This window comes from Echiichthys vipera (assembly GCF_963691815.1).
Source record: "Echiichthys vipera genome assembly, chromosome: 4".
Classification (NCBI taxonomy): Eukaryota; Metazoa; Chordata; class Actinopteri; order Perciformes; family Trachinidae; genus Echiichthys; species Echiichthys vipera.
Window position 1 is genome coordinate 33,892,867 of NC_139829.1, and position 13,026 is coordinate 33,905,892.

General features: G+C 46.6%; 1 protein-coding gene across 1 annotated transcript in view; it reads left to right on the forward strand.

Annotated features, from left to right (window-relative positions):
• The window catches only part of tacr1a (tachykinin receptor 1a), a gene marked incomplete at its 3' end in the record, with an annotated part of 46,247 nt that overhangs the window by 1,630 nt on the left and 31,591 nt on the right, over window positions 1-13,026 (forward strand). The gene's annotated exons all lie outside the window — the stretch shown is intronic.

The window sequence follows — 13,026 nt, forward strand, 5'->3', positions numbered from 1 at the left end:
AGAGCAATTTAGAGTCTTCACTGAACCTAAACACATCTGTTGTTAGGTTCCAACAGTAAATCCATCATCCATCCATGGGTGACAAGACGACAGTCCATGGCACAGGGACAGACAGGGACAGACAGGGACAGACAGGGACAGACAGGAGAGACAGGTACAGACAGGGACAGGCAGGGACAGACAGGTACAGACAGGGACAGACAGGGACAGACATGTACAGACAGGGACAGACAGGTACAGACAGGTACAGACAGGGACAGACAGGGACAGACAGGAGAGACAGGTACAGACAGGGACAGGCAGGTACAGACAGGGACAGACAGGTACAGACAGGGACAGACAGGGACAGACAGGGACAGACAACCATTCACACTCACATTAAGGGCAATTCAGAGTCATCACTGAACCTAAACACACCTGTTGTTAGGTTACAACAGTAAACCTCACATTCAAAGGCAGTCATGCAAAATACACATCTCAGGTTTAACATTTGTCCCCCGACACTTACACAAGTCATCACACTAGTACCTGGAAACAAGACCCCATTACAAGAAGAGGAAGGGCGCTTTAATGCATGGATTGCGTTACCTTACAGTGTACTTTATGTTTGTCACAGAAATGATGAGAAATGCTGCAATATGCCCCAATAGCTGTTTGTGTTAGCCATTTTTGCAAAGGTTCTCCCACTATATCCTCTCTTACAACCCACCTGATGTGTCTTCTTGCATGTTGGATCCGTCCCTCTTAATCTCCTGTAGATATGCCCCTCATATCCAGAATCCATAGTGTCCAGGAGCGTATGATCCTGAGGCTGGTGGTCAAAAGCTCTCCACCGTGGTGAGGGAAATAATTCCTCCGTAGGGCTGAGGAATGGATATTAAAAAGGACTGGACTTTGCCTGGAATAGTATAAACAGCTCATTGTCCCAAACAATCCCTGCATGTTCTGGATTCGGCCTAATTGAACTGCTTTCCTCACCGGCCACAAGTCTTTCCTAGAGGTCATCGGTAAATGGAAAGAGACGCTCAGTGGTGCTTGTCCCAACAGGAATTCATGCAATTTTTAGATGTTGATGCAGCAGAATGCACCAAATTGCATGTTTAATATACACTTCCTTTGTGTTATGTTAGGGTCTCATCTCATCTCATCTCATCTCTTCTTCAGCCTCTTATCCGGGGTCGGTTGCAGGGGCAGCAGCTTTAGCAGGGGACCCCAAACTTCCCTTTCCCGGGCCACATTAACCAGCTCTAACTGGGGGAGGATCCTGAGGCGTTCCCAGGCCAGTGTGGAGATCTAATCTCTCCACCTGGTCCTGGGTCTTCCCCGAGGCCTCCTCCCAGCTGGACGTGTCTGGAACACCTCCCTAGGGAGGCGCCCAGGGTTCATCCTTACCAGATGATCCTGAACCACCTCAACTGGCTCCTTTCAACACAAAGGAGCAGCGGCTCTACTCCGAGTTCCTCACGGATGCTGAACTTCTCCCCCTCTCTCTAAGGGAGACTCCAGACCCCCTCCTGAGGAAACACTTTTCGGCCGCTTGTACCCGCGACCTGGTTCTTTGGGTCCTGACCCAGCTTTCATGACCACAGGTGAGGGTAGGAACCAGGACTGAGGGTAGATCCAGAGCTTTGCCTTCCTCAGCTCTCTTTTCATCACAACGGTGCAGTAGAGCGACTGCAGCTCCGCCCCCGCTGCTCCGATTCTCCAGCCAAACTCACGCTCCATCGTCCCCTCACTCGTGAACAAGATCCCGAGGTCCTTGAACTCCTTCACTTGGGGTCAGGACTCATTCCCTACCTGGAGTAAACAATCCACCGGTTTCCTGCTATGTTAGGGTTTGAATGTAAATTGAAGCTTTACAATAGTATGTAGACGCACTAATACACAGGTTCGGTGCTGGTTGAGTATGAATGGATTTCCAAAGTCGTTGTTATTGAATGTATTTTGTGTTGATTCGACACGTTCTCCCAGTTTAGTCTCACTGGTTTCTGTTGTGCCGACTGTGTGGACTCAGTATTGAGTAATGTACATGACTTTTATTAAAAGTAATAATAATCTGGAACTTTATTTACTGCATCAGAGGAACTTGTCCTGGTGCATTATGTTGAAAGAAGCTCTGTGCGGCTCTGTGGTGGTGGCTGACACCCACCACCACAGTCGATAAATGGTTCATTGCCCTCTGGATCAAGTCCAAGTAAAAATAAAGCCTTTGCTAAAAGCAGCCAGCAATTATACACACTGTAGGCAGGGTTTTATCTGCCCATGCCAGGTTTTATACTGCAGTGACTCTGCTGAGAGGGAAACAGGGGGATTTATACATTTAAATCTAGGGCTTCTCTTCATCACAATGAACCTATAACATTCATGTATAGGAACCCTATTCATCAATGGTGACGGCTCCTTATGACAATGAGGCTGAATGGAAATTAGATGCATAAAAACCCCTGTGCTGCGTGTGTGTGTGTGTGTGTGAGTGCCTGAGTATGGTTGTGTGTGTGAGTGCCTGAGTATGGTTGTGTGTGTGTGAGTGTGTGTGTGTGTTGTTGCTGGTTCTAGATGTTTCTGCATGTCCGTGTGTGTGTGTGTGTGTGTGTGTGTGTGAGTGTGTGTGTGAGTGCCTGAGTATGGTTGTGTGTGTGTGTGTGTGTGTGTGTGTGTCTGTGTGTGTGTGTGTGTGTGTGTGTGTGTGTGTGTGTTTGTGTGTGTGTGTGAGTGCCTGAGTATGGTTGTGTGTGTGAGTGCCTGAGTATGGTTGTGTGTGTGTGTGTGTGTGTGTGTGTGTGTGTGTGTGAGTGCCTGAGTATGGTTGTGTGTGTGCTGTTGCTGGTTCTAGATGTCTCTGCATGTCCGTGTGTGTGTGTTTGTGTGTGTGTGTGTTGTTGCTGGCTCTAGATGTCTCTGCATGTCCGCGTGTGTCTGTGTTGTGTTACGTCCGTCCTCCTCTTCCTGCCGCCCTTGATTATACGTATTGTTTCACAGCTCCACATCTACGACGATAATGATCTGTAAGCATCTGTTTATCCCTCTTTCAGGAAGAAACACGTGAACTTGACCTTTTGCTAAATGAAAATGAAATCGGCGTGAGAACAAAAAGGCAGATTGAGACGGGAACAGGCCGCACATTCAGGGACATTTGCCATTCAGGAAGTGTAGAAATCTGGTTCCTTCACCCTGACCCTCGTTCGTGCAACACACAGATGTCATTTCAAACCTGGTAGAAAAGCATTAAATCCACACAATGACAGCAAAGGACGATTCCCCCACTGTGACCCATCACTCACAGCAGCCTCTTAATGCTGCGTTAGGCACTAGTTAATATTTCACTCATTCATTTTCAGTCAGAGCTGAAACACTCACCGTAGTATTCAGTAATTCATTTTTGTTAAATAGAGCAAATCTGCAGGATCTCATCAGGGGGGTCGGAGTACTGCGCTAAAGCTGATAAGACATTTCTGCATCTGCATCGTTGCTGCAATCAGTCCTGTGGTGTTCCCGCACTACACAACCCAGATCATCAGGACACCTGTGTGCTGATGCCAGTGTGCTGAATATCATGCTGATTTTATTGAGGGGAAATAACAGTTTTTGTTCGTTTTCCATTGGATTATCTGTCCGCAGAGTCGGGGGCTCTAGGAGGGGCAGTATTTGCTTAAAACCCCCGATAAATAAAGTGGGGAAAAGACTAAAATGGATGGAACGAGAGAAGCCAAACACTGCTCTATGGCTTCATTAGTTAAGATGATCATATCCTTCAGTGTTGCAGTGAGAAGGGCTCACTCGCCCGTTGCACCGGCTTTACGTTTAAAGTTCAAATTTAGCTGTTTACATTGAAACACTGCCAAATTGAAGCATGCTAATTTGAGCTAAACGCTGAAGCCGTCATTCTACTTCACGACGAAAACTGTGGAGATTCAAAATTCAAGAAGCTTTATTTATCCCGAGTTTCAATACAAAGATGGGAAAGGATCAGGGTAAGAATAAGCTAACATAAAGTAAATCAAACAGTCAACTAGATGTGACAGAGTGCAACAGACATTGTGGTTAAACGTAGGTTTATACAATATACAACAATACGCAGCGTGCAGTTTAGCAGCATGTTGAAATAAAATAAGTACAAACTAAATAAGTGATAAGGAGCGATAAGTGATAACAGTGTTAACGTGTAGCAGCGTTTCTGACTGAACTAAGTTACAGAACAACTAAATACAGTGATGCAGTGATGATATAAAGTGATATAAAGTGATGCAGTGATGATATAAAGTGACATTTGCTCAGGACACAGTGTCTCCACTGGTCCTTACCTGACCGGGGGGAGATGAATTATACATTTTAATGGCCACCGGAAGAAAAGACTTCCTCCGGCGTTCAGTGTTGCACCGGGAGAGAGAGTCTGTGACTGGAGGTCAGCAGCTGGTGGAGAGGGTGAGTGCTGTTGTCCAGGATGCTGTGCAGTTCAGACAGCATCCTCCTCTCAGACACCGCCACCAAAGAGTCCAGCTGGACCCCCAGGACGGAGCCCGCCTTCCTGATGATCTCACCGATCCTCTTGGCGTCTGCTGCCCTCAGTCTGCTGCCCCACTACACAAGAGCAAAGAAGATGGCACTGGCTACCACCGACTGGTAGAACATCCGCAGCATGGTGTTACACACACTGAATGACCGGAGCCTCCTCAGGAAATAAATAAGAAGTAGAATACGGTCTGTCCGCACAATCTAAAATACTGGGATAGGAGAAACCAACCACAGTCCTCTTGGGTGGCACGAAGCTTCGGATGCAGCGACGCTGCCTCTGCAAGACAGTCTCAGGAGGTGTTTTTACACATAGAGAGGTGAGCCCTGGCATTAAAATGGCTAATTCCTTACAAAAGATACTAAAGGACATATGTGGACTGTGTGGTGACGCTTACTAAAAGAAAAGACAAACCTAATTTGGTCGGTGACCTAGAGATGAAGCCTGCCCAAACTCTGGCTCTAGAAGAATTCACTTGACTCAATAAAGCCAGACGATTTTCTGGCTATCGCTCTTCCATAAACGTAATAAACCTTTATCACACAAGCTTGCCTTGCAAATCCCAGACTTTGAAACCAGTTATAAACAGCTGGTGCAATCCAATCCGAGAGCCCTAATGCGTTTATGTGGGTCTCCTTCCTCCGCTCCCGTGGTCGTGCGTCTCAAGTGAAATGACAGATCTCGATTGCTCATGCAAATGTATTCGTCTCGGTGGACAGAATATATTGGCCTGGTCACCTGCTCAATACATTTCTCCGCCTCTTGCCTCAGGCTTCACAGGGCCTAGAGTAACGGATTGATGGGTATTGTTTAATAGTTACAGTATATCAATGTGCTCAGTGAAGTGTGGAGGGTCCGACTGAATTCATTATTGTCCAGTGAGGCTAATAGTGAGACTAATCTCCCCTCCCTTTAGTTTCAGTCGTCTGTGTGGCTGCCATAGATAGCTGCTCTTGGCCCTCTGTATGAATCACTAATGATCACTTTCCCTCATGTTAAGTCTTTAGCGACGCTCGAGCTGATCAATTCTCGGTTCCCCTCTGAGGGGACGGTTTGAAATTACAGACACTGATCATCAGAATGAGCGAGTGGGGAAGAAGAGTAAAGCTACTCTTGATCAGACACAAGGGAGATAATTAGCGTATGCCATGTACACTGGGGATCAAAATTAGTGAACTAATTATTAATACTGGATTTATTCTGAAATACTTTTTGAGGGACTTGAATGAATCTGTGGCCTTTCAATATTCTTGAAATCACAGACTTGGAGCGCTCAACATCTCTTGCAATGGCTGAGAGGGTCGTCCCTTTGGCCTTCATCACCTTAGGATGCACTCCCACTGTGCCTCCGTCCCGTGCCCCGTGCTTTAGGGTCCTTGTCCCCCCCTCCAGGCCCGTTTGTACTCACACTACCTGGGCCTCGGCGAATGCTTCTTGCTGCCTATACGTCATCACGCCGTAACACGTCACACGCATTGATGACGTCATCACGATGCGTGGCTTTGTTTACAAATCTTTCCATAGACCTCAGAGTTTTTGTGCGTCTTGTCGACTGTTTTTGAATCTTTTCAAGACCAAATTTGCAGTAAACACTCCACATTGTAAAGTTTCAATATTCTTGAAATCACAGACTTGGTGCGCCCAACCTCTCTCTGAAGGCTGAGAGGGTCATTCCTTTGGCCTTCATCTGGACAACCTGCTGTCTCAGGGTTTCAGTTTCCTTAGAGCCGCTCGCCATCTTGCAAAATAACCAGGAGAGGTGCCATAAATAGGGTGTGTCCAACAATGAAGTCAATTGTCACCAGGTGTATAGAAACAGCCAAGCTTTTCACACATGGTCTTCTTTGCTTATGTTGCTCATATAAAGGCATCAGCATTAAAGCTGCAGTCGGCAAGTCTGGCAGATCGAGTTGACTCAGTCAAATTTCAAATGTTTACAACTCTCACGCCCCTCCCCCTCTACCACCGAGCTCCCCCGCTCTCTCCAATCTAGCGCTCGTCAGTGCACGTGCACCAGATTCCTGTGAACGCGCCTTTGTCTTCTCTCATCAGTAAATGGCATGAAGTACACGCTACATGGAGGTAGACTGGCTAACTTACTCATAGATAGCAACTGCTAGAGCTGCTAACGTCATGTAGCGCGTGCCTAGCTTGAGGTGTGGGCCTCTGATATTGTAACATGCGTGAGGTGGGATCTGTGGTGTGTGCATTAACTGTGCCTAGTGCTCGTCAGTGCACGTGCACCAGATTCCTGTGAACTCACCCGTGTCTTCTCTCATCAATAAATGGCATGAAGTACACACTACATGGAGGTAGACTGGCTAACTTACTCATAGATAGCAACTGCTAGAGCTGCTAACGTCATTTAGTGCATGCCTAGCTTGAGGCGTGGGCCTATGATATTGTAACATGCGTGAGGTGGGATCTTTGGCATGTGGAGAGGAACTGTGGAGTTTTGCAAAACAAACAAAGCATATTGTCGACTTCAGGGAATACGATCAGACAAATATTGCCGACTGGGACTTTAAATTGAGACTTTAATAAGTAGTTAAAATCTCCTTGCAGTCAGTTTAAATAGCAAGGCAAGTTGTTTTCTACACCTGATGCGAACCATCTCAGAGTACACATGATGACGCATACTCAAGACCGCCCTTGCAATGGACCCTGGCACAGATTGACGAACTATGCCCAGAAAGAAAGTTTCTACTTTAACCTATAAATGCACTGGACATTTTTCAGGCTGTCATTACAGGGACCAGGAGCTGGAGATGAGCAGACAGCAGTTCAATTGGTCCTGCAGTTTCACACTTTTCATTTGTTCTCCTGAGGTGTGAAGAGGCAGCAACAATCTTGGAGAGGAGACCCTGCATCAAGGAGACCCTGCTATTACACTGCAGACAAAAGCGACTCCTAAATCAAAATCCGGTAAACAGGAAGAATAAAAAGAGAGAAGACTCTAGCTCCTCTTTGGAGATATTTCTGTTTTTCTGACATATCGGCAAAACTGATGGCACCTGTTATTTCATTTCAAATGTGCGTTGGTTGAGCTAAACTGTGTGAAGTTTAGTGTGAAGCTCCAGTTTGGATGGCAAAAGGGAAAATTATTGTTCGTCACATTATTGCCACAATTTTACAATGTTTTCAGCAAAACAGACAGCGTCAATAAAACCCACAGACTTAGTCATAGACAGAGAAAGCAGCACCAGGCAGAGTCTGGCAGCTCGCTCTAGAGAAGTCGGCTCAATATGACGGCAGGGGGGAAGTTTGTTACAGACGTCAGACATCAAGCCTGACCCCGAGTCTGAAGCTTTCATTCATACCAAGTGGTTCAGTTATAATCCTTTTCATGAAATCAGACACCATTTTTATTCAGGGTCGATATCTTTTTAATGTGAAAGTCGTTCAATATCGACACATTCGGTGTTTACTCATCGCTATGGGCAGCAGTGGCTACATGTCGACGTGTTCTTTGGCAAAACACTGAGCTGAAATTGTTCATGATGCCAGTGAATGTGTGTTTGAATCAGAGCATAGGAGCGGGGGTGTCATGAACGGTGCGGGGAAATAACACAAAGGGACTGGACCCAAATGCAGACACGGACATGGGGTAAAAGTACAAACAAAAGTGTAATATAAACGACAGACAAACGAGACTAACTACAGGGGAAATAGATACACTGAGGACTAGATGGTCGAGGAAAACAGGAACGAGGAAACGACGGACGATCAGGGAACAGGGCGAGAAAACAGGAACGAGGAAACGACGGACGATCAGGGAACAGGACGAGGAAACAGGAACGAGGAAACGACGGACGATCAGGGAACAGGACGAGGAAACAGGAACGGGGAAACCATTGTTCGTGCCAGTGAACGGAGGAAACAGGAACACGGGAAACGACGGACGATCAGGGAACAGGACAAGGAAACAGGAACGAGGATACGACGGACGATCAGGGAACAGGACGAGGAAACAGGAACGAAGATACGACGGACGATCAGGGAACAGGACGAGGAAACAGGAACAAGGAAACGACGGACGATCAGGGAACAGGACGAGGAAACAGGAACGAGGAAACGACGGACGATCAGGGAACAGGACGAGAAAACAGGAACAAGGAAACGACGGACGATCAGGGAACAGGACGAGGAAACAGGAACGAAGATACGACGGACGATCAGGGAACAGGACGAGGAAACAGGAACGAGGATACGACGGACGATCAGGGAACAGGACGAGAAAACAGGAACAAGGAAACGACGGACGATCAGGGAACAGGACGAGGAAACAGGAACGAGGAAACGACGGACGATCAGGGAACAGGACGAGGAAACAGGAACGAGGAAACGACGAACGATCAGGGAACAGGACGAGGAAACAGGAACGGGGAAACGACGGACGATCAGGGAACAGGACGAGGAAACAGGAATGAGGAAACGACGGATGATCAGGGAACAGGACGAGGAAACAGGAACGAGGAAACGACGGACTATCAGGGAACAGGACGAGGAAACAGGAACACGGGATACTACAGAAAGAAACAAAAGACAACAACGATTATTATTACAACAACGAGAAGCGCAAAACCAACGAACGAGTAACGGGAGCCAATCCGAGAAAGAGTTTATAAGGGGAAGGATAACAACGGTCCGGCGCTGCATGCCTGTCAGCTCAGGGTCTTTATAGTCCTACAGGTGATCAGCGTAACAGGCTGCAGCTGGGGGGTACACGCCTACCGGACCTGGACAACAAAACACAGAGGGGAGACACATGCAGGGAAAAACAGACAGAGGGAGACAAACTCAAACAAAAGGGAGAGAGGAGGGTACTGACAGAACCGACTCTTGACAGGGGGCAGAGCATTGTTATTAAAAGTTATTAATCAGTCATTGCCATCTGAATCTCCCTCTCCAGTGTCTGTGGAAGTAAATCTGTGTCGTTGGATTTTGAAATTTAAAAGCCATTGAAGTTCTAGCCCTAAATATGTATGCGTTGAAATTAGGTATCGCAATTATTTTCCTGGATGACACGGTGATGTGGTGGTTAGCACTGTCGCCTCACAGAGAGAGGGTTCCTGGTTTGAATCCTGGCTGGGGCCCTTCTGTGTGGAGTTAGCATGTTGTCCCCGTGTCTGCGTGGGTTTTCTCCGGGTTCTCCGGTTTCCTCCCACAGTCCAAAGACGTGCAGGTGTTCGGTTCATTGATGACTCTAAATCACCCGTAGGTGTGAATGGTTGTCTGACTCTGTTCGTCTCTATGTGTCCTGTGATAGACTGGCGTCCTGTCCAGGGTGGACCCCGCCTCACGCCCGATGTCAGCTGGGATCGGCTCCAGCCCCCCGCGACCCCGACAGGGACAGGCGGATGTAGATGAATGAATGAATGAATCCTTTTCCTCTGAATATCATGTGGAACTAAGAGTGACAGCTTTAAGCAGTTAGTGCTTCCATGAGTATCTCGTCGTAAAGATTTGTCAGTCAGACTGAAGCTCTGCCTCCAGCAGAGCGTGGTGTCAGCGTCAGCTCCCCCGAGACCCCGACAGGGACAAGCGGTTGAAGATGAATAAATGAATGAATGAATAATAATAGTGAAATCCGGTATTTACGCATTGTGGTAAAGAAAGAAGGGGCATCATCAAGGGACAATATTACAGTGAGGTGCTTGCAGAGAAAGAAAGAAGACGATAAAAAGACGACATCACAGGAAGGCAAGTCTATAAAAATGAGTTTAAAGAAGTGATTTAAAAGAGGAAACCGATTCAGCTTCAGCCTTATCTCTGCGGGCAGGTCGTTCCAAAGCTGAGGTGCTCTGACGGAGTAGACACGGTCACCTCTGGTTTTGAGCCTCGGCCTTGGAACAGTTAAGAGAGACCCGCCCGCGGATATGATAAAAGTCTTGGACACCACACAGCGAAGGTCGCCCAGTTGTTTCTGGAAACAGCTTTTAACATAAATGTCTTTGTCTTTGGGTTCTTGTTTCTGCTCGCTGTAACGTAACCAGCATCCGATAGTTTTAAGTTTTGTCACGCTCCTTCTGGACTTTATAGCTGTTAACAGACCTTACAAGTGGCCGGACTTATGTTGAGTTTTCCATCCTTCTTATAGAAACCAATTTTCTACCAAACTTTAGATTTTGATTTGATGGGACGCTGTAAACCGTGTCAGCCATGTTGTTCTTCCTCACAAGCAGCCGTAGCAACGCTCAATGCTGTTCTAACGTTATACTGTCGTCAATGTGAGTCCTGTGAGTCTAGCGTTGACCTTTAACCTTTTACGAGAGTGGAGCAGACACCGCTCAGAAAGGTGGAGATGATGTGTAGAAGCAGCATCGGGCCATAAGCGGGCCATCGACCGGTTCATGGTATATTTTGATTGGACCACGGGTCCATGTATGGATTACATTTAACGTTACGTTAAAAACACTTTCTGATTTGTATCGTGAATCTTTACACCCCTATTTAAATATTATTGTTTTGATTTATGGACCTCAACAGTTCACTGTCACAATGTTCAACAGATGTTTTCAACAACAATAAAAAAAACTGTGATAAACCCAACATACGCCACCTGCCAGCATCAAAATACACACAATTAACAACCAGCTGGTGACCTTAGGGAAGTATTTCTTAACGTGAAGGTCAGAGGTCAGAGGTCAGAGGCTCTAGCTAATGAATTAAAGCACTAAACAGACAAAGTAAGTGTGATGATCCTCAGTGGCAGAGTGGGTCGTCCCCCATTCGAGAGATTGGTGGTTCGATCCCCAGCTCCCCCGGTCAGCAGGTCGAAGTGTCCTTGGGCAAGATGCTGAACCCCGAATTGCTCCCCGTGCTGCGCATGGGTGTGTGAATGTGGTGTGCATGGTTACATTAGATTAGATGGTCTGTAGATGTCCACTGCTATCAGTGTGAATGTCTGTGTGAACGGGTGAACGTGACAAACACTGTGAAAGCACCTTGAGTAGTCAGAAGACTAGAAAGGCGCTTTATAAGTCCATTTACCAAAGGTTGTTATTTTTAATGATTAATATTTGATCTATGAAGCAGTAAATAAAGCTTTTAGTTACAACGTAATACCCTTTATAAAGAGTGCCTTATTAGAACGTGGTATATCTCCAGTATAACTACAGTGCAACTGTAAAAACACACTATTCTTCTAATGAAACGCACTCTGGGGAGCATCTCTGTGTAATGTACAGTGCATTATGCACATACTGCCAGTGTCTGACTGATGATTTACAGTGTATATGTGAAAGTGTGCTCACGAGGGGATTGTTACTTTAAGGGCCTTTCCGTGGGAGTTGTTTAGAGAATAAGGTCTTACTCATTCACAGCCTGTCAGTTTTGTGGCCACTAGCCTGTCATCCTGACTTATGAGCTAAAACGCGCTGCCCCTCCCACAGCTGAGGAGCCAACACAGTAACAAATGAAACACTGATTAACTGAGACTGGAACGTTGTGACGAAAAGAGAGCTGAGGAAGGCAAAGCTCTAGATCTACCGGTCAATCTTTGTTCCTACCCTCACCTGTGGTCATGAAAGCTGGGTCATGACCGAAAGAACGAGGTCGCGGGTACAAGCGGCAAAAATGTGTTTTCTCAGGAGGGGGGCTGGGGTCTCCCTTAGAGAGAGGGGGAGAAGTTCAGCATCCGTGAGGAACTCGGAGTAGAGCCGCTGCTCCTTTGCGTTGAAAGGAGCCAGTTGAGGTGGTTCAGGATCATCTGGTAAGGATGAACCCTGGGCGCCTCCCTAGGGAGGTGTTCCAGGCACGTCCAGCTGGGAGGAGGCCTTGGGGAAGACCCAGGACCAGGTGGAGAGATTAGATCTCCACACTGGCCTGGGAACGCCTCAGGATCCCCCAGTTAGAGCTGGTTAATGTGGCCCAGGAAAGGGAAGTTTGGGGTCCCCTGCTAAAGCTGCTGCCCCCGAGACACAACCCCAGATAAGAGGCTGAAGATGAGATGAGACTGGATCGTGCCGGACTTCTTATGTTCACCTACTGTAGCTGAAGTCAACCGCCAACTTGTACATACAATTTGAATAATGTATTTGTTTATTATTATTTGCCCCTAATCCCACACGGTTTGCACCTCAAAGATACGGCTAAACTTACTGTACATGCATACATCTATCTATCCATCTATCCATCCATCCATCCATCCATCTATCTAATTTTGTCGCAGTGGTTAAGACAGTGAATGAATGAATGCATTCATTTTTGTTCTTATTTTCCACGCTGATGAACTGATACTGGATCTAAGCCGCACATTTAACGCAGTAGAATAAAAAAACAAATGTAATTAAAGTCAGATCGACGGGGCACTGATTGTATAAATGAAACAACACGCCGGCAGACATAGATTAATATTTTTCTGCACACAAACAAAAGCTTTTCAGTTGCAATTGCTTTCATTTTTTGTCGTTGTTGTTGAGACAGTGAATGAATGAATGCATTATTTTTTGTTCTTATTTTCCACGCTGGTAGTATAAACAACTTCTACAGCCTGTGGTGCCTACAGCTGTCCG